General features: G+C 42.5%; 1 protein-coding gene across 6 annotated transcripts in view; it reads left to right on the top strand.

The window, feature by feature from the left end:
- Positions 1-24,965, top strand: part of bnc2 (basonuclin 2) — a 592,281-nt gene that overhangs the window by 529,070 nt on the left and 38,246 nt on the right. The gene's annotated exons all lie outside the window — the stretch shown is intronic.

Raw genomic sequence — 24,965 nt, 5'->3', positions numbered from 1 at the left:
CAGATTGGTGGCCTTCATCAGGACTGCAAGGAGTTTGATGTCTAACAGTTTGTAAGCAAGTGCAGAGAGAGAGGGGGAGGAAAGATCAAAGGGGAACATGTGTGGTAGGCTAGAAGGAAGGAGAGATTCCCCAACAAAAGGACTGACAATGCCAGTTATCCACAGAACTTGTATATTCCACCCCCCCGCCACCCCCCCCCACCCCACAAGGGGTTAATCTGAAAGGGCAAACAATGGAGAACCAGAAACTGGTCAGGTGTTTATCCTGTTACTGGGATGTGCGTCACGGGAGATTTAGCAAGAAGTAAAACAATTGCAAAGTAGGATGAAACCTGAAGAATAAAAGAAAGATATTTTCATTACCAACTGCCTTTAGTGTGCTCCAGATTATGTCACTGAAAACTCCATGTAGCTATGCTGCTTTCAGTTTTCCACTGACAGACCTATTTCCCATGTCATACTTGTCCCTGCAGTACTAACTTAGGCCATTTAACCCCTCAAGCCTGTTCTGGCATTCAATTAGATCATTAATCTGTATTTTAACTCTGTCTACCCACCTTGGCTCCATAGCCCTTAACCCCCTTACCCAACAAAAAAACTACCAATCTCAATTTTGAAATTTTCAATTGACCCCCAGCCTCATTAGCTTTTTGGGAGAGAGAGTTCCAGGTTTCCATTATCCTTTGTGTGAAGAAGTGCTTCCTGATATCATCCTTGAATAGCCTAGCTCTAATTTTGATATTATATACCTCGTTGTTCTGAACTCCGCCCTTTGGGGTACCTGTGCTGCACACACCCTCCCAGGCCAACATATCCTCCCTGAGATCCACTGCCCAAATAAACTGAGCTCAAATTCTCAACCTGCCACAGAAGCATTTGAACTCGCGATTCTCTGGATTTTTAGTTCCAGCTTCTGGGTTACTAGTCTGGTAACATAAATAACTAAACCACTGCACCTTCAGCACACAAAGTTAATTGAAAGGGGGAAGCACATTGAAACCTCACATGTGATGTTCAAGACAGTGATGGGATATGGGTTAAGTTACTGATCTCAGTTGAGTGAAAGTGGGAAAGTATCAGGAAAAGACCAAGCAGCTTTCCACGGGGAGGAGAGAGGAAATTAGTGTTGGTAAATCTCCCAAGAACTCTCCATTTGACTGGCTTCAAGTGACATTGACAACAACATCATCTTGCACTTATATAGTGTCTTTAACAAAGTAAATTACCCCAAGGCACTTCACAGGAGTGATTATCAGACAGTGTTTAACTCCAAGCTGCACTGGGATATATTAGGACAGGTGATCAAAAACTTGGTGCAAAAGATAGATTTTAAGGGGCTTCTCAAAAGAGAAAAGAGGAGTGGAAAGTTGAAGAGGTTTGGGGGGGGTGAATTCTAGAGCTCAGGACTTAGGCAGTTGAAAGCACAGCTTCCAATGGTGGTGCAATTAAAATCAAGGATGTTCAAGAGATCAAAATTAGAGGAGCTTGGCGATCTCAGAGGGTTGTGGGGCTGGAGGAGATTACAGCAACAGGGAGGGGTGAGGCCATGGAGGGATTTGAAAGCAAGGTTGAGAATTTTAAAATCAAACGTTTGCCAGACTGGGAGCAAGTGTAGGTCAGTGAGCACAGGGGTGATTGGTCATGAAGATTGGCATTATATCTAAATGAAAACAAATAATGCTGGAAAAACTTGGCAGGTCTGGCAGCTTTCATCTTGGCAGCTTATCTGTTGTTTCTCATAAAGAGTTGGGGTGAGATAGATGTAGAAGGGTTGTCTCTCTTCAGCTGGACTATAGAATGACAATATTATTTTGTGGAACTCCCCTTATGCCTTTGCAAGTTTATCATTTGCTGAGCCATTCACATCAGTGTTGGGAATTGCTGGAGGAGCTAATTGGCAGAACCGAGCGTTTGAGTTCTCTTAAATGCCCCAAGATCAAGGAGGGGGAAATCAGCTAAGGGAGTTCTTGTTCCACATCACTGTCCATGGGGTTTGGAGAAGGCCAGGTAATGATACCGTCTACCAATAGTCATTATTCCATAAATAGTTACTGGGAGTAATGCTCTGGAGAGCTCTGGCTCTCATGCAACCAAACCCCAATAAAACTAACAGCTTCAGGAAAAGAAAGGGACACCAGCCACTGTGCCACATGATATTGGTCTTCATAATACACCATAGATTATAAAAATAATAATTAAAACCAAATCAATACGGGTACAGTGTCTCAACACCGGCACCGAGGGTATGCTTGATTTCAGATCTTGCAGGATTTCACTTCGGTTCAAGCCCAGTTGGGTGGGACCAGGGGTCACTCGAATTGTAGGAATAGACTGGCACGCAAGCGGCAAAGAGGTAATTAGTCAGACCTCACACTGCGCCAATGCAGCATCTAGCCAAATTGTCCAGGTAAGCTTTTTATTTTATTTTATGAAAATTGATGCATGACACATTGTAAAAATGTCCAGTTTTCAGACAGTTCCAGTTTATGAAGAGTTGGATATGAGACACTACTGCACCTCAGTTAACCTACTGGCTCCCTCCCCCATCGAGGAAACTCAGCCTCATTGAGATAAGGCTTATAGAGAAACCCCACTATAAAGAAACGGTCTATAAAAACACACAGTTCTGGTCCACAAGAACGATCAATCTCCCAGCTGCCGATCATTCCATTATGTCATTTCTCCATCCCTAATTGGAGACCACACCTGACCTGATTCCCCTCCTCATCTCCCTCTTTCCAATGTGAATGTCGATTCTGATTATTGGAGGACAGTCTCTTAGTAGACAGAGAAGTGGTTTGAATTTCTCAGGCAGGAAATTTCCATGTTGTTCACCTTTCCACAGTGTAATTTTACTGGAATTGTCGGATCAAGACCAGCTGTGAGGAAATTACAGGCCAATTCTCATATGATATGATTTAATTTAGAAGATAATCTAATAAATAGGAGCATGGCAGGACATCTCAATCCCATCAAATGTGCATCCTGTTCCACATGGGAACTCCAGGACGCTTTCTATGTCTGGACAACCAACCACATGCGCAGGAAATGTTGTTAGCTGGAGGAGTTTGAACTCTGGTCTTTCAGAGCTTGAGCAACAGCTGATGTCACCGTGGTGCACCCATGAGGCTGTGTGTTTCATAGATAGCATGTTTATGGAGGTAGTTACCATGCAGCTTAAGGATATGCAGTAAGTGAGGGAATGGGTGACCACTAGACAGACAAGGAGGATCAGAAAGGTAGTGCAAGATTCCCCAGAGCCCATCATACTCTCCAACCAGCTCTGAATGCTGGTGGAAGTGGTGATTCCTTTGGGGAGGGTAGCCAGAGCTAAGTCTACAGCATCATGGGTGATTCAGCTATACAGGGGGGCAGGAGGAAGTTTGGGAAAGTAATAGTGTAAGGGGGTTCAATAGTTAGGGGAACAGAGAAGTGTTTAATGTAGTTAGAGAGAGGGATGGGATCCTGCAGGCAGAGTTTAGGGAGCTAGGAAAGAGACTAAGAAGCAGGAACTCAATGGTAGGAATCTCTGGATTACTTATGGTACCAAACGCTATTGAATATTAAAACAGAAGGAGAGATCAGATGAATGTGTGGCTGAAGAGACGGTGCTGGAGGGAGGACTTTAGATTTCTGGGATACTGGGACCAATTCTGGGGAAAATGGCGCCTGTACAGGACTGATTAGTTGCACCTAAACAGAGCTAGACCAATGTCCTTGCGAGGCAATTTGCTAGAGCTATTGGGGAGCGTTTAAACTAACTTAGCAGGGTGATGGGAACCAGGAGGTAATATTAGAGAGGAATCCAATGTTCACAATAAATTGGGAGAAACAGCTAGTACTAAAGTAAGAAATAATAAAGCTTGAAGTGGAGTCATAGTAAGAGGGAATGCAATAAGATCTAAATTAGGTTCACTGTGCATGTATATGAATGCGCAGAGTGTGGTAAATAAGGTTGGCATTTTGCAGGTGGAAATAATCACAGGGGAATACGATATTGTGGTGATAATGGAGGCCTGGCTCAAAAAAGGGTAGGATGGGTATTAAATATTCCTGGATACAAGCTGTTTACGAAAGTTAGGGATGGAAAGAAAGAAGGAGGGGTGACAGTAAAGATTAAGGAAAACATTGAAGTGCTGGAAAGAGCGAGTGCCCTCAAGGAGGCAAGGACAGAATCTATTTGGTTATAGCCAAGGAATAATAGAGGTACTATTCCACTACTGGGTGTATTCTGTAAGCCACCAATTAGTGAAAAAGATATGGACAAACCTATTTCAAAGGAAATCACAGAGAGATGCAAGGGACTATAGAGTAGTTATAATTGGGGCTTTAATTATCCTAACATAAACTGGGATAGTAATAGAGTAAAGGGCAGAATGGGGGAAGAGTTTCTGAAGTGTGTTCAGAAGAATTTTCTTGATCAGTATGTTTCTAGCCCAATGAAGAAGAAGGCGCTGCTGGATCTGGTTCTGGGGAATGAGATGGGCCGAGTGGATTAAGTGTCAATTGGAGAACATTCAGGGAACATTGATCATCGTATCATAAGGTTTATCTATGTAGAAGGACAAGGAACAATCTAGAGAAGAAATAATTAACTGGAGGATGGCCAATTTCAATGGGTTGAGAAGGGATCCATACTGTGTTAATTGGAATGAAGGGTTGGCAGACAAATCTTTTAAAACAATGGGCTGTAACCATTTTATGATTCAATGTTTCTGGGAGACTGGGAATGACTGAGACAGCCAGACTGCCTCATTAAACAGCTTTGATGGTACGGGAGACAGTTTTGTAAGTCTGAGGCACACTGAGCCAAAATTCCATGATTAGCGGGTATAAGGTATTTCTGTCCTGAGACGCTAGCACCCAAACCCATGAGCGAAATCTTTAATCCAGGGAGACATATGGACAATCCAGAAGAGCTGGACAACCAGAGTGGCAGTGATTCCAGCATAACTGCAGCCCAGAGATCGTCAACTCCTGAGAGAGACAGAGGCACCATGACACACACAAACAGACACACAGAGCACCCAGACAGACAGACACACACACACACACACACACACCCTGCCACACCAACACACCCAAGCACACCAACATACATACACACCCAGATACATGCACACATCAACATACCAACACACACAGCTATACACACCGAGACACAACAACACAGACACAGCAACATACCAAGATACACAACAACACACATTCCCAGATACACCAATGTACACACACGTGCACATGCACAAACCAACATACCAATACACAGGCTGAACACTGAATCACTCTCTCACACACACACACACACACACACACCATCGACATAAACTCTGACACTGATACTGACACACACACACCCTAACACACAAAGACAGACATACACACATATACGCATCACATGCACTTCCACACACAAACGCACCCCAAGACACTGACATACATACACACACTTGCATCCAGACACACCAACACACATCCACTCACAGACTGACATACACGCTGTCATTCAAACACGGTCATGCACGTGTGTTCAGACACACTGACACATATTCTCAGTCCCCCACAGACACATACCCACGCATAGAAACATGCAGACACACACACACACACACACACACTTACACTTTCAGGCATGTACAGTATGAGAGTAAATTTGCAAGGAACATAAAAGTGGACTGTAAAAGCTTCTCTAAATATGCAAAAAGAAAAAGATTAGTGAAGACAAATGTAGGTCCCTTAATGTTCAAAACAGAAGAATTTAAAATAGAGAACAAAGAAATGGCAGGGCAATTAAACAACAACTTTAGTTCTGTCTTCATGGAAGGAGACACAAATAACTTCCCAGAAATGCTAGGGAACCAAAGGTTTAGTGAGAAGGAGGAATTGAAGGAAATTAGTATTACTAAAACAATAGTGCTGAAGAAATTAATGGGAAGGCCGATAAACCCCCAGGCCAGATAATCTACATCCCAGGGTACTGAAGGAGGTGGTCATGGAAATAATGGATGCGTTGGTTGTCATCTTCCAAAAATCTGTAGATTCTGGAACAGTCTCAGCAGATTGGAGGGTGACAAATGTAACCTCCCTATTTAAAAAAGGAGGGAGGGAGAGAACAGTGAATCACAGGCTGGTTAACCTAACATCAGTAGTAGGGAAAATGCTAGAGTTGAATATAAAGGATGTGATAACAGGACACTTAGAAAATATCAACGTGATTAGACAAAGTCAACATGGTTTTATGAAAGCGAAATCATATTTGACAAACCTGCTGGAGTTTTTTGAGAACGTAACCAGCGGAATAGATAAGGGAGAACCAGTGGATGTGGAGTATTTGGATTTTCAGAAAGCTTTTCATAAAATCCCACATAAGAAGTTAGTATGCAAAATGGGATTAGGGATAATATGCTGGCCTGGACTGAAAATTGGTTAGCAGACGGGAAACAGAGAGTAGGAATAAATGGGTCTTTTTCAGAGTGGCAGGCAGTGACCAGTGGGGTACTGCAGGGATCAGCGCTTGGACCCCAGCTATTCACAATATATATCAATGATTTGGATGATCAAACCATCTGTAATATTTCCAAGTTTTCTGACAACATGAAATTTGGTGAGAATATGAGTGGTGAAGAGGATGTTAGGAGGCTTTAAAGCAATTTAGACAAGTTGAGTGAGTGGGCAAGTGCATGGCAGGTGCAGCATAACATCAGTAAGTGTGAAGTTATCCACGTTGGTAGAAAAACAGAATGGCAGAGTATTATTTAAATGGTGATAGATTGGGAAATGTTGATGTACAAAGGGACCTGGGTGTCCTTGTACACCAATCACTGAAAGCAATTATGCAGGTACAGCAAGCAGTTACTGAGGCAAATGGTATGTTGACCTTCATAGCCAGAGGACTTGAGTACAGGAGCAAGGATGTCTTACTGCAACTGTACAGGGCCTTGGTGAGACCACACCTGGAGTATTGTGTGCAGTTTTGGTCTCCTTACCTAAGAAAGGTTATACTTACCATAGAGGGAGTGCAGCGAAGGTTCACCAGATCCTGGGATGGCAGGATTGTCGTATGAGGAGCGATTGGGTTGACTAGGCCTGTATTCACTGGAGTTTAGAAGAATAAGAGGAAATGTAAATTTCTGACTGCTGGACAGACTGGATACAGGGATGATGTTTCCTCTGGCTGGGGACGTCTAGACCAAGGGGTCACAGTCTCAGGATACGGGGTTGGCCATTTAGGACTGAGATGAGGAGAAACTTCTTCACTCAGAGAGTGGTGAACCTGTGGAATTCTCTACCACAGAAGGCTGTGGAGGCCAAGTCACTGAATATATTTAAGAAGGAAATAGATAGATTTCTAGACTCTAAAGGCATCCAGGGGTATGGGAGAGAGCGGGAGTATGGCTTTGAGACAAAGGATCAGCCATGACCATATTGAATGGTGGAGCAGGCTCAAAGGCCCAAATGGCCTACTCCTACTTCCATATTCTATGTTTTTATAAACACACACAAATTTGCAAACACAAAAACTGATGCAAGCATATCCAGGCATGCACAGATGCACACTCAATGACACACACCAATTGCCGCATGCATGCTGACAGGCATACACACAGGCCCACACACACACCTGCCCACAGGCACACATTGACAAACACAGACTGACACAGATACACACATGTGATTATGTAACAGGCTTTGGGGAGCAATTCCTTCAAAGCTCATTTTATTTTATGCTGTCAGTGTTTTGAGTCACCCGCACTATTTGTCACTGTGATCTCTGCCCTTCAGTTTACACCAGTGCCTGTACTCCTAAGTACAGAGTGTATGAGATGAGAATTCCGACTCCTGTCTGAAATACACAATACAAAATTGATTTAATACAATAATTAAAATCTGGACAGTCTGTCACATGCAAACTGTTACTTAGTCCCGCGCCTCTGCATCATCCACTCCAGCCAAACACTCCTGTCTGTCTGTGTCACTGGTCCAAGAACGATCAGAACGGAATCTTAATCAGGTTACTGTCCTGTAATCCCTCCCAGTTTGAGCTTCGACATCGAGACTGGCCCCAAATTAAGCAGCTGTTCAAAAATCCTGAAGATAGATGTTAAAATCAAAGGAACTCGGTACAGTTATTTTGCCAAATCACAAAAAAATCGCTGTCTGTTTACTGGTTCTCCCTCCCCTTTGTGGCCTCCCTTCCTGTTAAACCAATCGACTCACCCAATACACTCTGAAACGAACACATCTCCCATCACGAAGAGGCCTAGCAGCTTCCAGGACTTTACAAGCCACATATCTCAGCTCAAAACAACAAATAGTTTGTCCATTTTTTTTCTAGGGTTTGCCAACATTTATTATTACCAAACTATAGAAATCACTGGTTTTAACAGTTGTTCATAAGCCAGGGACGAGTCACTGCATCAGAATGAGGTGTCAGCTGGGACTATAGGTAACTCAGAGGTTTGTCAGTTCAAGTCCGATTCTGGAGACTTGAGCACAAAATCCACGCTGACGCTCCTGGTGAGGGAATGTTGCACTGTCAGAAGGTCAGTACCAAGGGAATGCTGCACTGTCAGAGGGTCATTACTGAGGGAGTGCTGCACTGTCAGAGTGTCAGTACTGAGGGAGTGCTGCACTGTCAGAGGGTCAGTACTGAGGGAGTACTGCAGAGTCGGAGGGTCAGGACTGAGGGAGTGCTGCACTGTTGGGAGATGCCATCTATCGGATGAGATGATAAAGTGATGCCCTCTCATTTGGATATAAAAGACCCCTTGACACTATTTGGAAGAAAAGTGGGGAAGCTCTCAATTCCTGCCCAATATTTATCCCTCAAGCATCATCACAAGAACAGATTATCTGGTCATTACCGTGTTGCTGTTTGTGGGATCTTGCTGTGTTCAAACTGGTTGCTGCGTTTGCTACATTACAACAGTGACTACACTTCAAACTGCTTTGGAACATCTTGTGGTTGTGGAAGTCACTAGAGAAATGCGAGTCAGTTTTTCTTTCAGAGGGAGCAGATTAATAGTCAGTTTTAAGGTACGTGGGTAAGTTTGCCTTTATGTGATAAGATGGATGGGACAATATTCAGTCTCCCAAAATACTGCTTTCCTAATTTTTATTTCCATTGACTTGAATAAAACCCAGAAACTGGATCAATATTACTGGGTTTATACAATTGAACAAAATTTTAATTACTCCATAGCCACAGACACGAAAATTAAACTAACTTAGACTTGAATAAGGCTCATCTGAGTGTAGCCATATTGGTTACATTTTGGTATATGACTCCTAGGGAGCTCTTTTCTTGTAGCAGGTTTTTTTAAAAAGAGAACAACATTTTATTTATTAATTTAAATTTGTGTTTTCATTTCCTTTGGATTGGACTTTTCTCCATTCCTCAGTTGGTTTAGATATCTTGGGTTCATGTATCCCACTAATACTTCCTTCATTATTCTTGATTTCAGTTTGTTTAGATGTTGAACATTTCAAAATAGGGAGGGTGGGTTTGGCTGTAGGGGGTTATTATGCCTTACAAAATAGTAGTGAGGAGGAGTAAAGGACCAATCAATGCAGACACACAAACCCCCTCTGGGATGCATCTGTCACCCACTTTTACCACAGTTAACTGTGCCATTGAGCTCTGACTCTGCCTTGGAACACTGACTGTCCCTAAACCATGCCCTGAAACTATGACGGCCCTAAATGATGCCATTCAACTCTGACTGGCCCTAAACTGTGCTATTGAATTTTGACTGTTCTTAATCATGCCATGGAACAATGACTGACCCCAGATCATGCCGTTGAGCAGTAACTGCCTTTAAACTATGTTACGGAAAACTGAATGTGGCTAAGCTGTCATTAAGCACTAATTATTGTTACATCATACCATGGAACACTGACTGTCCCTGAACTATGCCATTGAACTCTGACCATCCGAACACTGGCTTTCCCTAAATCTCTGCAATGGTTTATTTGATTAATTATTCTTAGTGAGAGATGCAACATTGACCTTTTTCAAGGAGCCAGCCCAATGAGCCAAGTAAATTGACTGACTATCAGATCCCAATGAAAGAAGTGTGTACATGGCACTGTCTGCTCTCTAAGGTGGATGCAGAAGTTTCTATTGCACTATTTCGAAGAAAAGCAGTGGAGTTCTCCACAATATTCTGGCCAAGCAACATCACTAGAACAGATTATTTGGTCATCAAGTTGCCCTTAGAGGGAGCTTGCTATGCACAAGTTGGCTGCTGCATGTCCTACATGACAAAATTTAGAACACTTCAAAAGTACTGCATTGGTTGTAAAGTGCTTTGGGTAGCATGAGATTGTGAAAGGCACTATATAAATGAGGTTCTTTCGTTCTTATACGCAAGTGCCTGTCTATAACCTTTAATATGTGCAATTCATCTTAATAGTTAATTAGCCCAGGTTGGGTTCAAGGTGAGAAGTGAAAGAAAATCCACCTTTGATAAACACCATTGAGTGTCGAGGCAAGTAGATCAAGGATACAGCACCCAAACCTAACCCCTGTTTCCCCAGAATGGACATGCAAGAGGTAGGTGTGAGGAGACATGTTCCATTTGTCACATCAGCACCAAATCACAACTCTTCCCCAGTGGAGACCAGGATATTAATCTTTACCACACACGGTAAGTGGGCTTGTTGTTGTGTCCATTATCTGCTGGATAGAGTGGCAGATGGGGAATACCAGAGCACAAGAAAGGCTTCTGACAGGGAAATGATACCCAACAGTGCCATGAATCTCATGAAGGTTGAAAGGTTGTCACCCACAAAGTGTAATACATCCAAATCCACTCCTCACCCCTGTGAAGTTAACATGAAACATTATAGCTCATTGTAAAATTGTAAACCTTACTGGACTCATATCTTTCAAGACCATAACGTTTAATTTATTTTAGACCAAGAAAGTCTTCTGATGCACAAGCACTTACTGCCATTCAATTTAACATGTGATTTGTATACATATCTGTCACTGCGGATAATGTTTTTAAAGTTCATTTTTGGCAAGATTAACATTTATTGCCCATCCCTAATTGCCCTTGAGAAGGCAGTTGTGAGCTGCCTTCTTGAGCTGCAGTCCATGTGGTGTAGGTACACCCACAGTGCTGTTAGGGAGGGAGGATTTTGACCAATCAACAGTGAAGGAACAGCAATATATTTCCAAGTCAGGAGAAGAACTTGCAGATGGTGGTGTTCCTAGGTGTTTGCTGCTCTTTTCCTTCTAGGTGGTAGAGGGCACAGGTTTGGAAGTTAAGCTCCTCCATCGTTCAACCTTGCGAGATTTTTTTGGTGGGAACACTCAGACACCACCATGAGAGCTGGAACCGAGCCCCCAGCAGCAGTCTCGCTCCTCACTCCCATGTGCAAGGGGTTCCAGCAGATTTTGTTGTCTAGGCTAGACAGTCAACCTGCTTGAGGCATTGGCAGATTTTTCTGAAGAATCTTCTGAAATTCCTTGTTGACTTTAGCTCCCTAAAAGCAAGAGAAGTTTCCCGAAATAATCTCTTGCTGCCAGCAGGGGCTATTTCAGATTGCAGAAGAACTCTAGCAATTGATAGAAGAAAAATCAAAGCTAAATTAAAGCTGAATCCAAAAAATGTACCTAAGTAAAATACAACAAAAGGGAGAGTATTACAAAAGGACAAAAGAAAATCCTTCCAAAAGTTACGAAGAAATGCAGGAGGGTTCCTGCTGCTTGTAAAATGTTGGTGGTTTCTATATGCCTCCTCTTGGTGGCACAGTGTTCAGTATTGTGTATTCCCTGTGCACTCTCAAGATTGTGTACTTCCAGTGCACTCTCAGGATTGTGTACTCCCAGTGTACTCTCAGGATTGTGTAATCCCAGTGTACTCTCAGGATTGTGTAATCCCAGTGTACTCTCAGGATTGTGTACTCCTAGTGTACTCTCAAGATTGTGTACTCCCAGTGTACTCTCAGGATTGTGTACTCCCAGTGTACTCTCAGGATTGGGTACTCCCAGTGTACTCTCAGGATTGTGTACACCCAGTGTATTCTGGATCATGTACTCCCAGTGTACTCTCAGGATTGTGTACTCCCAGTGTACTCTCAGGATTGTGTACTCCCAGAGTATTCTCAGGATTGTGTACTCCCAGTGTACTCTCAGGATTGTGTATGCCCAGTGTACTCAGGATCATGTACTCCCAGTGTACTCTCAGGATCATGTACTCCCAGTGTACTCTCAGGATTGTGTGCTCCCAGTGTTCTCTCAGGATTGTGTGCTCCCAGTGTACTCTCAGGATTGTGTAATCCCAGTTCAAAGCAGCAGAATTATCAGAGCAGCGAGACACATCCCACCCCCACAACCTGAGTGTTTTTCAACCTTTAATGATGCTGATGCAATGGAGCGAACAGTTCTGCTGATTCTGCACTCATTGCCTGTGTTGCTTCTGAGTCAGCAACATTTTTGCAGGACCTCTTCCCCGCACCTCTTCCCTGTGCATTTCCTGCAACTAATATGTTGCTTGTATCCGTCAGAGGACAGGAATTCCTTTGGGTGTTCAAATGGTATGCCATCCAGTGCCCATTCATTGCAAATTGGAGTTACTCACTCCTGTTTGTTCCTAATTTAAGGAACATTGGGTTCATATCCCTCCCTCCTTGAAAAAGCAATTGAGTGATGCATTATTGTCTTCCTAACCCTCAGCCCCCCTTCTCAATTGACCCAGCTTCTTTTTACTAAAAGGACCCAAACATCAATGCACGTGGTCCTGTGTGACTTATACAGGGGCACCACTTGTAGTTTACCTTCCATAAAGTGCCAATTTCCACACATAATAATATCATTTTCTTCCACAGTGCAAACTGTTGCAAATGACAATTTAGAAAAGTTTCGTTAGACACACAAAGTGCATTGCTCATAGGATGTAAAACAGAAGGAAGGGTATTGAACTGGGGATGACAATCTTACAATTTTCCACATAGGCAATGCTAAGTAGCTTAAAAATCCTTGCATATTTGCATCACTGCACACAATATACAAAGCCATTATACTTTCGTCTTCTGTGCAAATCCACACAGCTCTACATGATGCCATTAAAAACAAAAAACTGCGGATGCTGGAAATCCAAAACAAAAACAGAAATACCTGGAAAAACTCAGCAGGTCTGGCAGCATTGGCAGAGAAGAACAAAGTTGACATTTCGAGTCCTCATGACCCTTCAACAGAACTAAGGAAAAATAGGAGAGGGGTGAAATATAAGCTGGTTTAAGGTGGGGGGGGTGGGGGGGTGGGGGGGGGGAGCGGGTGGGGGGAAAGAGAGAAGTTGGTAGGGGGGGTGGTTGTAGGGACAAGCAAGCACTGATAGGAGCAGATAATCAAAAGATGTCACAGACAAAAGAACAAAGAGGTGTTGAAGGTGGTGATATTATCTAAAAGAATGTGCTAATTAAGAATGGATGGCAGGACACGCAAGGTACAGATAGCCACAGTGGGGGTGGGGTGAAATAAGACTAAAAGGGCATAAAAGGTATAGATTTAAAAATAATGGAAATAGGTGGGAAAAGAAAAATCTATATAAATTATTGGAAAAAACAAAAGGGAGGGGGAAGAAACAGAAAGGGGGTGGGGATGGAGGAGTGAGTTCAAGATCTAAAACTGTTGAATTCAATATTCAGTCCGGAAGGCTGTAAAGTGCCTAGTCGGAAGTTAAGGTGCTGTTCCTCCAGTTTGCGTTGAGCTTCACTGGAACAATGCAGCAAGCCAATGACAGACATGTGGGCAAGAGAGCAGGGTGGAGTGTTAAAATGGAAAGTGACAGGGAGGTCTGGGTCATTCTTGCGGACAGACCGAAGGTGTTCTGCAAAGCAGTCGCCCAGTCTGTGTTTGGTCTCTCCAATGTAGAGGAGATCGCATTGGGAGCAATGAATGCAGTAGACTAAGTTGGGGGAAATGCAAGTGAAATGCTGCTTCACTTGAAAGGAGTGTTTGGGCCCTTGGACGGTGAGGAGAGAGGAAGTGAAGGGGCAGGTGTTGCATATTTTGCATATGCATGGGGAGGTGCCGTAGGTGCGGGTTGAGGATTAGGGGGTGATGGAGGAGTGGACCAGGGTGTCATGGAGGGAATGATCCCTACGGAATGCCGCTGGGGGTGTGAAGGGAAGCTGTGTTTGGTGGTGGCATCATGCTGGAGTTGGTGGAAATGGCGGAGGATGATCTTTTGAATGCGGAGACTGGTGGGGTGATAAGTGAGGACAAGGGGGATCCTATCATGTTTCTGGGAGGGAGGAGAAGGCATGAGGGCGGATGCTTGGGAGGTGGGCCGGACATGGTTGAGGGCCCTGTTAATGATTGTAGGTGGAAACCCTCGGTTAAGGAAGAAGGAGGACATGTCAGAGGAACTGTTTTTGAAGGTAGCATCATCAGAACAGATGCGATGGAGGCGATTATTTTTCCAATAATTTATATAGATTTTTCTTTTTCCACCTATTTCCATTATTTTTAAATCTATACCTTTTATGCCCTTTTAGTCTTATTTCACTCCATCCCCACTAGAGCTATCTGTACCTTGCGTGTCCTGCCATCCATTCTTAATTAGCACATTTGTTTAAATAATACCACCACCTTCAACACCTCTTTGTTCTTTTGTCTGTGACATCTTTTGATTATCTGCTCCTATCAGTGCTTGCTTGTCCCTACAACCACCACCCCCCCACCCCCACTTCTCTCCCCCCACCCCCCCACCCCCCCACCTTAAACCAGCTTATATTTCACCCCTCTCCTATTTTTCCTTAGTTCTGTTGAAGGGTCATGAGGACTCGAAATGTCAACTTTGTTCTTCTCCGCCGATGCTGCCAGACCTGAGTTTTTCCAGGTATTTCTGTTTTTGTTTTGGATTTCCAGCATCCGCAGTTTTTTGTTTTTAATGGCATCATGTAGAGCTGTGTGGATTTGCACAGAAGACGAAAGTATAATGGCTTTGTATATTGTGTGCAGTGATGCAAATATGCAAGGATTTTTAAGCTACTTAGCATTGCCTATGTGGAAAATTGTAAGATTGTCATCCCCAGTTCAATACCCTTCCTTCTGTTTAACATCCTACGAGCAATGCACTTTGTGTGTCTAACGAAACTTTTCTAAATTGTCATTTGCAACAGTTTGCACTGTGGAAGAAAATGATATTATTATGTGTGGAAATTGGCACTTTATGGAAGGTAAACTACAAGTGGTGCTAGCTGTATAAGTCACACAGGACCACGTGCATTGATGTTTGGGTCCTTTTAGTAAAAAGAAGCTGGGTCAATTGAGAAGGGGGGCTGAGGGTTAGGAAGACAATAATGCATCACTCAATTGCTTTTTCAAGGAGGGAGGGATATTTCTGTTTTTATACATGATGCCATTGTTGACTATGTCAGCTTTGCCTCAATCTTCTTGCCTTTGAGTGAGATGATCAGGAACTTGAGCACAAAAATCTGTGTTGACACTCCTGTGTAGAATTGAGGGAATGCTGCATTGTTGGATGAGACCTTAAGCCAAAGCCCATCTGCCTTCTCAGGTGGTCAGTGATACTATTTTGAAGATGGGTGGAAGAGTTATTCTCAGTTATTCCTGGCCAATAGCTACCTGTTAACCAGTACACTAAACAGATTATCTGGCCATTGTCACATTGCTGTTTTTGGAAGTTTGCTATATACAAACTGGCTGCCACATTTCCTACATTACAACAGTGACTATACTTCAAATGTTCTGCATTGTCTGTAAAGCAGTTTAGGATGCCCTGAGGTTGTGAAAGTTGCTATATTAATGCAATTTTGTTCTTCATTTGTCCAGGCCAGTGCAGTGACAGTTGTGGTGCACAGTTTAAGACTCAAGTTGTTGGGGCCTTGGGCTGAATCCATATTGTCAACAAAAGAAATCTACAGCTCTCTCTTTGCCTTGTTGCTTAGGTACAGACAGGTGTCGAGGGTTGAAAATATCTTTCTTTCTTTGTGCTTTTTTGAATTGGGGGGCATTGGGGTGGGATTGCTGGCGATTGGGTGGTTTTGCAATATTAGACTTTTCCATGTTTGGTGAAAGAGAGTACAATGTATTTTTAAAACACCATTGATTTAGAGAATATGTTACAGGATTTCCTCATGGTAAAGGTTTTTTCTAGACTCTGCCCACTCCATAGAGTTGAGTCTTCTGATGTGTGAATGTGTGGAGATTTTACTCCAAATAGACAGAATTTCTTTGCCAAGCATATCATATTACCAACCATACATATTAAATGCACCTATGTAGATAGATGCAGAGTTAAAATTTACAGTATACTGATGTATCTCAAAGGCAGTTACATATCTGGCCATTCTTCATTGACTTTTCCTGGCGTGATTTCACTCTGACTAGTTAAGTAAATGTCGGTGGCATTTCCCAACACTTTGATGTGCCATTTCTGCAGAATGCACCTGCAGACATTTAAGAACATGGTCGACCCACTTCTATCAGCCAATTTAAAGACAAGCCCCTGGTAAGCGGCTGTGATATACACAGACATGTCAGTTTGAAACCGAAGATACTCTACCTCCCTGTTTCTGAGCAGAGTGGCATAAAGAGAAGCATTCCCCTTTCCAAAAGTAACACCAAACTACATAAATGCTTTCTTCATTCTTGCACAGAATATGATGGACCAAATTTCCTGCTGTTCATTCCTGTTGCACAGAATTCCAACATGGTCAAATACCTTCTTCTCTCCGGCCTGCTGTGTAAACGAACTACTTCCACTTCATTCCTATTTTGCTGTATTCCAAACCACAGCTCATTCACTCTGAACATCAAGCCATGTCCAGTACTCCTCATTGGGTTAAACTCTCTACCTATTTCCATCAAGTTGCATAAAACTCCAAACTACTTGCCACCGCTCTCTTTACAAATAATTGTAGTGTACCAATCACCATGCCAGTGTCATTGCACCAAATTCCAATACATCAAACTCTTTCTCATATGCTCCTGTTGTGAATGGTGAATTAACTGAAATCTTTAAATATGTGAAGAGAATTGACAAAACTCTAAATATATTAAACGTACTAGGTTTGTCTCAACATTCCATTGCAAAATGTATTTAATGCTCCTGTGTCAACTTGGCCCCATTATAAAAGTGTCCACATTGACCTGTAAAACATAAATTGTTGTTCTTGTTTAAATTGAGCTGTCAAATGATTGATTAATTGGTCTGTGATCTCTATTTTCATTTACAGTTCTCATCGAAACACATCCTGATTTAAGCATGTCATTTCTTATCGAAGTAATTATGCAATCATTGGAATTCAGCGGCAAGACTTTAACATCAACAATGATTTATTAAGAATTTTTGCTCATGTATTTAGAGCATATCATAAAATGGTAAAAATATTCAAGAATTATTGAATTCTACTCTATATTTCCTTGATGAATTTATATAAACTCCCTGACTGAGAACTAGGTATGTATTTTTTGGGAGCATTGATTATTAAAATAGTTATAGAGAAGGAGTGTAGGGCAGCCAGGAACAGCCAATATTATTTCTGCCTCTGTAATTAAATAATTCCAGCCCTCAAGCAGTTTACCAAACATGGAAAGGTAGAATGAGAGAGTCCGGTACAGGTTGCAGCACTGCAACACCTAGAGAGTTGGTGGTAAATCTGTTACAGGGAATTTGTTCCCACATTTTGGTGCTCATCATCTGTTCCTGCTTCCATGAGAAGCTGTGACTAGCAGTTCCCGCAGCATCTGCAGTGACTGCGGGGGTTAGAAGCAACGCTCAAACTTGGAACCTGAACCGCCGCCTTGATGAGAAGTGATGGGATTCTCGCACCTTTAACAAGCTCTGCTACCCTTCATGAAAAGTGGCCTTTGTTCAAATTCCGGGACTCAAGTGGCCTCTTCATCAGACCGAAATAAGAGTGATTAAAATTTAACATCCAGTAACCATGGGTTCTGATGTTGACCGCATATTGTGTTGTCCCTGTAGAAATGAAGGCGAGGTCTCGCAGTGACTCAGGGCTCATAAAAGAACCATCTAGAAAAGAGCCAGCATACTCTGGATGGAGGTGTGTAGGGATAATTTATTATTAATGAGGCTGATATTGCAGAGATATAAAGATTGCATGAGCAGGGGTGGCAGATAGTGGCTTTGGCGAGGCGGGGGGCGGTGGGCTTGCTGATACAGAAATAAAGAAGCTTGGAGGCCATGTAGCTGCAAGAGGAAACCATCTAATTCTGTGGCCTCTTTTCTCTCAGTGGCCACAAGAAGAGCTTGTCTGGGTCAGAGACCTCACCAGTAATTGTGTGTTATGGTCTTAAAAGATAATTTGTGCTGTCAGTCCAAATTCAATGAATACCAGTGAGCTCTTTGTTGAATTTTTTGTTGAGATTATTGCTTTTAACAGTCTCATTTATTACTTGGGCTTGTCATTTGTACTATAACATCTTTCATTTTGGTTTGTGTGGATCACATAGTCACTCAAATAATTAACAAGTTCTCTAATTTATGCCTATGTATGAAAATAATTGTAGGGATGGTGCAAATCTGTGGCAGTTGTAATGTGCCATCGCTGATAAGATTTTCATCCATCATTTGTTCAGTCATAGAATCATACAGCAGGGAAGGAGATCATTCAGCCCATCGTGCCTGTGCTGGCTCTTTGAAATAGCTGTCCAGTTACTCCCACTCCCCTACTCTTTCCCATAGCCCTGCAAATCTTTCCCCTTCAAGTATTCCTCACTCCCTGTGAGTTCCTGATCCCGTTTGTACTTGCAGGAAAAGAGGTGAGTGTGATTTTGCAGAGAAAATTGAAGTGATGGCCAGCATAGTACACTCTCTAGCAAAGATTCTCTGAGAATGTGGGGATTCTTGGGCATGTTCTCAACTCAGAAATGGCATGTGGCCCAGGGAGACAAAGAAAATGCAAACTTAGGTCCCCATACCTGAAAGGATGGCAGCAGCAGATTCAATAATAACATTAAAATAAGAATTGGATAAATAGGTGAAGGGGACCACTTTTGCAGGGCCAAGGGGAAAGACTATTGAAATGGGACCACTAAAATCCTCCCCTAAAGAACATTAATGAACCAGATGGGTTTTTACACATGATAGTTGCCACGGTCACCATTACCATGACTAACCTTCAATTCCCAATTTTATTAATTGAATTTAAAGCCCTGGTGGGATTTGAACCCATGATCAGCAGAGAATTAGCCTGTGCCTCTGGATTACTAGTCTAGTGACAATTACCACTAGGCCAAATTCTCCTCACATTACTACATTTTACTACATCAAAAATTAGTTTGAACTAAATTTCAGGAATAGAATTTCACACACTGTGATCATTTTAAAATGGGTTTATACCAGCCTTCTGCTCATTCACCCTTGAACACAAACTTTTATCTCTCTGTGCTGTGCTTTGTAACACTAAGCACTTAAAAGCATTGGGAAATTGAAGCAACATTTTTTTATTTCTGCAATCAATTAGTAATGGTAGAGAGATGAATTCTACATGGAAACAATTCCATGATGCAAACAGGTTTTTATTATCTAAGTTTGAATGGTATTAATGGAAATTGAACACATACATAAATGAAAGAAGATGAACTAGTAACAGTAATGGTTAAAGACAAGGCCTAACCATAACCTCGTTACATCTGGACCTTGAAGTGCTGTTACATTTACCTACCATACTAAATCTGCAGTCAACACTTGTCTTGCTATGTCCTTGGGCTAAATTAAGCATGTTGTGAGATGTCCGAGCCTTGCTTTGCACAGGTAACTGAATTGGTCTCCCCTTCATTGACCACTGGTGTCACTCATTGGAGTCTGTTGGCAGGCTGAAGTCCAACAGTAGAGTCATTGTGAAAATTATTTTGTCACAGGCAACAGGAATACCCAGGTTTAGAAAAGGTGTTTGTTGTCTGGATAGAGGGATCCAGACCCATATTCTAATCTGAAAGTTTCTGTTTTTAGATGTGCCAGCAATTAATATTTTTAAGTGAAGCTTAGCACACAGTAAAATGCACTGACCTGGAGTTTCCTCTCGGTTGTGTTGTTTTCAGTGTGATCTCCCTGACATCGACCTAACCAGCGCTTAAAATTTGCAGAATATCGAGCGCAAAATACATTCAGTGCAACCTGAAATTCTGTGACCTTTGCCCTAGTTTTATAAACATTGAGTTAGAAGCCCCCGTCTTAAAGCAAAATGCGAATGTTAGTCTGTGATGCCAACACAACTGAAGCAGAGGCTGACCATCTTCCCACAATAAATTAATCCCCGTTGGGAGCTTCTGCTAATTGTGTGTGTTTGCTGCTTTCTGCAAAAATTAAGCCCGAATGTTTTGGCACAAGGACATCAACAAGTGCATTTGAAGTAATTTTTTTATGAATCGACTTAAGAACTGACCCTGTACCCCAACATAACTAGAAAATAGCTTTGCATTTTCTAGTTAAGTTATTTTCAGCAATTTAAAATCGGATTACTGACTCAAGTGTACTGTCACCGTGATTAAAAATGCTTAGTTTTTGCGAAAAACCCATTTTCAGCTTGGTAATTAAACTTTACTGAGTTGTCACTCTTAAATATGTTAAGGAATATATTGAATGCAAAACATTTTGAAGAAAGATAACAATGTTTTAAAATGTTGCTTGCTTGCACTGGCTAGTGATAGATTTTGGGCTTCACTTTATGCAGATAGGTTGGAGTGAAAACTGGGCAGAGGGTTATAGGAACATAGGAAATAGGTGCAGGATAGGCCTTTCAGCCCATTGAGCCTTCTCCACTATTCAAACAGATAATGGCTGATCATATACCTCTATGCCATTTTTCCCCACTATCTCCATATTCCTTGATGTCATTAGTATCCAGAAATCTATCGGTTTCTGTCTTGAACATGTTCAATGACTGAGCTTCCACTGGGGTAGAGAATTCCAAAGATTCACCACCCTCTGAGTGAAGAAATTCCTCCCCATCTCAGTCTTAAATAGCCTGCCCCTTATCCTGAGACTGTGTCCCGTGGTTCTAGACTCACCAGTCAGGGGAACATCCTATCCACATTTACCCTGTCACACCCTGTAAGAATTTTGTAAGCTTCAATGAGATCACCCCTCATTCTTCGAAACTCTAGAGAACACAGACCGAGTTTCCCCAATCTTTCCTCATAAGACAATCCCACCATCCCAGGGATTAGTCTGGTGAACCTTTGCTGCGCTTCCTCTACGACAAGTACATCCTGCCTTAGATTAGGAGACCAAAACTGTATAAAATACTCCAGGTGAGGTTTCACCAAGGCTCTGTGCAATTGCAGCAAGATACCTTTACTTCTGTGCTCAAATTCCCTTGTGATGAAAGCTGACATACCATTTGCCTTCCTAACTGCTTGTTGCGCCTGCATGTTCACTTTTAGTGACTCATGAACAAGGACATCTGGGTTCCTTTGGACACCAACACTTCCCAATCTCTCACCATTTAAGAAATATTCTGCCTTTCTGTTTTTTTTCTACCAAAGTGAATAACTTCACATTATATTCCATCTGCCATGTTCTTGCCCATTTACTTATCATGTCCAAAACCCCTTGCAACCTCCTTACAACTCACATTCTCACCCAGTTTTGTGTCATCAGCAAACTTGGAAATGTAATTATAGGAGTCACATTTCAAAATGAGCGCAATTTGAGGCAGAATGGCCGATTGCACCCTAAGTGGAAATTCTACAGTGTTATTCGCCTCTCATATCCTGTTCCTATTTGAACTGTTTTTCTTGTTCAGTGACTCCTATGCAGTGAGATTTATGATGAAAGTTTCCAATCTCTCTTATTAGGCAGTTGTCATGATAGCAAAAATCTGCTGTATTTTCCAGTACCGTCAATGAGGTTTCAAATCAATAGACATATCTTGCAGGCTTTGTACAAAGTACATAAACTGTTAAGAGACAGTTGCTTTTATTTCATATATGTTACCTCACAGTCTGGGCTGCATGAAAAACACAGTAATCTCAAGTACAAAAGCTACAATTTAAATACGTTGCACACATGACTTGCATGAATAAAAGCTTGCATATCTGTATGCCTTTCATGACCTCAGGATATCTCCAGATGTTTTACAGCCAATGGAGTATCGTTGTAATGGTATAATGACTGGTGTAATGTAGGAAATTCAGCAGTCAATTTGTGCACAAAGAGATCCCACAAGCAGCAATGTAATAGCGCCTAGATAATCATTTCCTTAGTGATGTTGGTTAAGGCATGAATATTGACCAGAAGGACTCCCTTGCTCCCCTTGGAAATATTGCATTGGAAACTGAGAAGGCAGATGGGTCCTTGATGTATGCCTCATCCAAAAGATGGCACCTCCAACAGTACAGCACTCCCTCAGGCACTGCCCCGCTGACAGAGCAGCGCTCCCTCAGTATTGCCCTACCAACAGTACACCATCCCTCAAGCTCTGGTCCTCTGACAGTGCAGTGCTCCCTTAGTACTGACTCTCTGACAGTGCGGCGCTCAATCAGCACTGACCTTCTGACAGTATAGCACTCACTCAGTACTAACCCTCTGACAGTGCGGCGCTCACTCAGTACTGACCCTCTGACAGTGCGGCGCTCACTCAGTACTGACCCTCTGACAGTGCGGCGCTCACTCAGTACTGACCCTCTGACAGTGCAGCACTCCCTCAGTACTGACCCTCCGACAGCGCAGCACTCCCTCAGTGCTGGCACAGTGCAGGTTGTCAACAGTGTTCTGTGCTAATAAGGCATGCCTGTTTCAAAGTCTGGTCTTGATATGCAATTTAGAGCCTAATTGCTGATTAGCATAATTTGAATTTGTCTGGAGGTGCTAAGACATGTTTTAAACAGTTTCTAACAGGTAGCTGCCGGTCTAACATTCAAATACAGACTCAATGTCTTGGAGCGGACTCCTACATGTGGGCTCCCTGCACCAACTTTTACTGAAGGTATGGGTTCCTCTATCGAACACACACTGCTGGGTTTCAGGATGTTTGTGAGACCGAGGGAGAGATCACACTGTTTCTCGAAGGCAGCACTGGTGATCCTTGTATAGGGAGATCCAGATGATGAGGGATGTCCTGTATCCACAGTGGGGTTATGGGTTCTTCCTTACCCTCCTTGTCCACCCCGCCCCTCTCTCCTCCAGCTGGTGTTGCTGTGTCTGGCCTCATGTCCTCCTATTCCTCCTCCAGACCCCTAGCAAGATGCTGATCACCAGGCCCTCCCTTTCTCCTGGTAACTCCTGTAAGGTGGAGGAGTACAGCACTCACTCTTCTTAGGTGGAATCCTCAGAGAATTTCCAGAATAAATGTTGATCGAGAGTTGGCGAAGTCTTGACAAAGTTTCCCATAAACCCCCGATGAGTTTAAAGATCCCTCTTCAAACCTCCAGCAGGTAATGAACAGTAAAAGGTGAGCTCCCTTTAAATCACACTCAATATCCTCAGCTACAACTCATTTACACTCAATCAGCTGGGTGGGTGTAGGGGAGAGGGTCAGGCCAAGTACTCTCTCCCTAACTATTGTGCAGCCTCATTAATAAGCACTAGCAGGCAGCTTAATTCTTTACCAGACCCTTAACAATCCTGAGGGCAGCTGTTCCCAGTGTGAGCGTCAGCTCCTTTACCAAGATGGCTAACTGCAGGCTAAATCAGGGTTTTGGCTTAAGACCCCAATTTGCCTTCTTCAGAGGCTGTTTAGCGCCATTAACAATGGTCCGCTTTGTCCCTTCTGTGTGATTTGAACCAACAACTTGTTTATGCAAAGCTAAGAGTGCCACCCACCTGAATGTCCTGAATTCATCATATAAAACATACATCATGGAGCTGAGTCAGGAACAAGCCATTGGTTTATTCTTTTTCCTTCTTTATTTCAACTTCACCAATGGTTCGTGATCAGTGAATATTCTCCTGGCATTCAAATCCCAGCATCACTGATAAAGAATGGGCAGTTGCTTGGGGTTCTGGAGAGCTGCTTTGTAATTGCATGTGGACTATTGTCCCCATACTGGAGAATTTTCATCAGAAGGAATCTCTTTTTACACAGAATAATACAGAATGTACAGCACAGGAACAGGCCATTCAGCCCATCAGTCCATGCTGGTCTTTGTGCCCCATAGAAGTTTCCTCCCATCCTACTTCATCTCACCCTATCAGCATTATCCTTCTATTCCTTTCTCCCTCGTGGTTATCCAGCTTCCCGTTAAATGTTTCTGTACGATTCACCTCAACAGCTCCCTGTGGTAGAGAGTTCCACATCCTCACTGGACAAAGAAGTTTCTCCTGAATTCCTTATTGGATTTATTATTATTTATTGCAGAATGAAATTATGAAACCCTACACATATTACAGGACTGAACCATTATTGGCCGAAATGTAACGAATAGATAACAGCAGCCTCATCAAGAATTGTTTCCCTGGCCTGCACCTTAGGCATGATGAATGATAATTTAATATAATTGAACAGTAATAATTACTCAAATACACTTTGTTTGACATGTTCAAATTTCATAGAAATGTTCATTGGTCCCCATTGCCAACGTGCAAGTTAATCCTAACAGTGCTTGATAAGATATTAAATGGTACTGTTTCTGGTTGAGAAGAGCTTATCTATAAATTCCAAGAGATTCTAACACTTTACGTACCCTCTCTGCCTGATTTCATTGCAGGAATTTAACCCACTGAGAACTGGGTCATTGTGTTTTGAACACAGATGATTCCTCCCCCTTGTCAATGCTAGTGCCTCTCAATTTTCCCACATGCCTACACTCAGCAATTTTCCTACTATTTCTGATCACCTTTCAAAAATAAATACAGAGATGTTCTGATTTTTGTCACCAGTTTTTCCAACTCCTCTGATCGTACCAGGCTTAACAATGCAGTGTCACCGCAGGAGACAAACTGATCAAAATAGAAGGCAAAGAGAGATCTGTATGAATGTCACATTTTTGCTCAGGTGAAGTGCAGATCTGGCTCTGCGAG

Source organism: Carcharodon carcharias, chromosome 4 (assembly GCF_017639515.1).
Source record: "Carcharodon carcharias isolate sCarCar2 chromosome 4, sCarCar2.pri, whole genome shotgun sequence".
NCBI lineage: Eukaryota > Metazoa > Chordata > Chondrichthyes > Lamniformes > Lamnidae > Carcharodon > Carcharodon carcharias.
This window is presented reverse-complemented; position numbering and strand designations above follow the sequence as displayed.